The sequence below is a fragment of the Salvelinus sp. IW2-2015 genome, linkage group LG15 (genome assembly GCF_002910315.2).
Source record: "Salvelinus sp. IW2-2015 linkage group LG15, ASM291031v2, whole genome shotgun sequence".
Classification (NCBI taxonomy): Eukaryota; Metazoa; Chordata; class Actinopteri; order Salmoniformes; family Salmonidae; genus Salvelinus; species Salvelinus sp. IW2-2015.
In genome coordinates this window covers 14,562,596-14,566,225 of record NC_036855.1, presented here as the reverse complement: position 1 = coordinate 14,566,225, position 3,630 = coordinate 14,562,596, and positions in this window count along the sequence as shown.

Here is a 3,630-nt window from a genome sequence, read left to right as displayed (position 1 = left end):
GACATGGACTGAGATGTAATGCAACTGATGTCAAACGTGCACTGGAATTTCAAGATGTGTCCCGGTCCATAGGTGGATGTGTGTGGTCATTTCAGGGGATTTACTGAACCGTTTCTGGACATATACACGTCCGTGCATGTCCGTGCACAAAAGTGGTCTGTTATTGGAGATATACGGGACGTGTGCAGGGCCGTACAAGGCTGGACACTTGCCACAAATTTCCAGAAACAGTACATTTTCGGACTTGTGCACCAGAGTGTTCGAGATGTAAATGTGCCTTTCCATGCAGCGATGTATAGACATCCTTTACAGTTATACAGTATGGCTGGACAAGTTATACATTGTGTTTTAAACACAAAACAATTGTCCCAGGCTGCAGTACTGAACTGCTGGAACAGTTACATTTTGATTAAAACTGACTCATGTTAAGAGAGTGACATTCCTCTCAGAGAAAATGTTTTACTCAGAAAAAGGTGTTTGTAACTGTTGCTTATACGACAGTTGTCTTCTGCAGAGGATGCTATGGTTGTTTTGGGGAGTGTCTTCTGCTCTAGTAAACCTTCCACCCAGGCCCCCACCGCCACTTCCCAGAGGCCCTGTTGATTTCCGACATATTTCCTTTTCCTATGTCACAGCCATGCTGAAACTCACACTCCACTGTGAGGCTGGACAACACCTTCCAGTCTGGTGCCCAGGCCAATGTAAACTCCACCGCAGCAGGAGGCTACAGCCAAAAGAATCACTTTCACAGGGGAGAGAACTGCATACACTCACCGCCTTCATGAGTAACGCTCCTTTCACCGGATGCTGTGCTTTCATATGTTTCAGTGTAAGTCAACTACAGTACATCACAAAGCTTTTGTTTAATGTGGACTGGACCCTAAGTTGTTCTTTCACACAACCTCCTATAACCTCCTCCCCAGTCCTCATATTGCCATGGCTTTCACTGAAATACAAGAGCACCTCTTTGACAGCCGTTTTGTCAAACGTTGTCCTGGGACACATGCTTTAGTGTACAATAAGTCTGAGGATGATAGTCTTTCCCTAAATTTACAACACCAAATAGCCCTACTATACAAACACTACAGACCATAGTCTTCGGGGAAACGTGGTACAGTCAGATGGGATACAGCCAATAGGAGTTATGCCTCTAGTGACGACAATGGCAGATAGTACTGCCGTCTCTATGGTGATGATGGAATGCCATGTGTGCTCTGTTGATTTTTGTCTGTCATTGGACCAGTGAACAAAATGCAAGGAGGTTGCATAGGCCTATAATAAACGAATTGTAGCCCTATTCCCAGCCTTATCTCTAACCTAAGGCCTGCCCTAGCCTTTTGGGGGCAATTTTACACATTTTGCCACAGGGTGGAGAAATATGTGCAGTTTTGAAGCAGATTTCCTGAAATTCTACACATTTTGCCATGGCTTATGCCATGTTAAAGGAAAATTCCACCCAAATCTATTTTTTGGTATTTTTTAGGACTATCATATAGTCCCAAAATGTTTTGCATGTCAGCAATCAAGCTTTCAAGATATATAAATTTCAATATACAGAAATACAGTCGGTATGATGCATTTTGCATCATATGAAGCAAAAGCAGCATCATACCAGCTGTATTTCTGTATTTTGACTAAGATAATCAATGGGGGCCCCCTGGAGGTCAGGGCATCTGAGCACGTACCCGGTGTGCCCAGTTGGTAATTCGTTTAGATAGCTGGCTAGACTCATTTACCAATCTGACATGTTTTAGCTGACATGGGCTAATTGAGTGACTGTCGGTGAATGACATAACAACAAAAAAATGTATGATGCACAACCAAATTTCGAAACTACACCTTGTATATTATACTGTTTTAACTCTCAACAGTAAGTTGAGACCCCAACTGAATTCCTAAAAACTTGGTCGGGGACACCCTAACAACTGTGGGGCCCCAAGTGGTTGTTTTAGTGGCTAGGGACGGCCCTGCTCCAACCCTGTAGTGTATGCTTGATGTGTCCTAACCTACATTTCTAAGCTGATTACATTGAGGATGTGGATAGGTGATACATTGAGATGTACTAAATACATTAAACAGTAGGCCCATGCTGTGATAACCTCAGTCGCCATTTAGGCAACTAGCACACTAAGCAGACAGACAGGTCTGTAAAGAGAGGTGGGATAGACAGGGGAGGAGGTCAGGGTGGGATAGATGGACAGGGGGAGACATAGGAGATGGGGAGGAGGACAGGGTGTGGAATTTGGGAGGCTGCTGTGATGTTTGTGCTGCAGACCAGCCTGTATGTATAAAGATACAAGGGAACATGATCATGGCTAGAGTACTGACCCCGGCCACACTGGAGACCCAGCCTCTTCTCTCCGGCACCAGCCCTAACCACAAAACAACAGGCTGGCTTTCAGCACTGCACCCCTCTTTCGAGTTATGTACTCCTAGCCCTAAGGTACTTCATCAAGTTAAGTGCCAGACTTACAGTGCATTCAGAAAGTATTCAGACCACTTCCAATAGGTTTATCAATCTACACACAATACCCCATAATGACAAAAAAAATGGTTTTTAGAAATGTTTGCAAAAACATAAATACCTTATTAACATAAGTATTCAGACCCTTTGCTATGAGACTCATAATTGAGCTCAGGTGGATCCTGTTTCCATTGCTCATCCTTGAGATGTTTCTATAACTTGATTGGAGTCCACCTGTGGTAAATTCAATTGATTGGACATGATTTGGAAAGGCACACACCTGTCTATATAAAGGTCCCACAGTTGACAGTGCATGTCAGATCAAAAACCAAGCCATGAGGTTGAAGGAATTGTCCAGAGACAGAATTGTGTCGAGGCACAGATCTAGGGAAGGGTACCAAAAATGTCTGCAGCATTGAAGGTCCCCAAGAACACAGTAAATAGAAGAAGTTTGGAACCAGCTAAACTCTTCCTAAACTGAGCAATCACGGGAGAAGGATCGAGGGAAAGATGAAAGGAGAAAAGTACAGAGAGATCTTTGATGAAAACCTGCTCCAGAGCGCTCAGGACCTCAGACTGGGGAGAAGGTTCACCTTCCAACAGGACAACGACCCCAAGCACACAGTCAAGACTACGCAGGAGTGTCTTTGGGACAAGTCTCAATGTCCTTGAGTTGCCCAGCCAGAGCCCGGACTTGAACCCGATCGAACATCTCTATAGACCTGAAAATAGCTGTGAAGCGACGCTCCCCATCCAACCTCACAGAGCTTGAGAGGATCTGCAGAGAAGAATGGGAGAAACTCCCCAAATAGAGCTGTACCAAGCTTGTAGTGTCATACCCAAGAAGAATCAAGGCTGTAATCGCTGACAAAGGCACCTCAACAAAGTACTGAGTAAAGTTCTTTAATTGTCATTATGGGGTATTGTGTGTAGATTGATGAGGGAAAAAAACAAATGTAATCAATTTTAGAATAAGGCTGTAACGTAACAGAATTCTGGGTCTGAATACTTTCTGAATGCACTGTACCCCCTTCTCTGAGTCTGTCCCAACTCAGGAGAGACTCTTGTTTGCCCTCCTTACAGCAGCATTCCAGACCAACCACCCTATGCTGTCATCTAAATCACCATCCACCTGACGCACCTCTCAGAGAAGCACAAGACAGAGC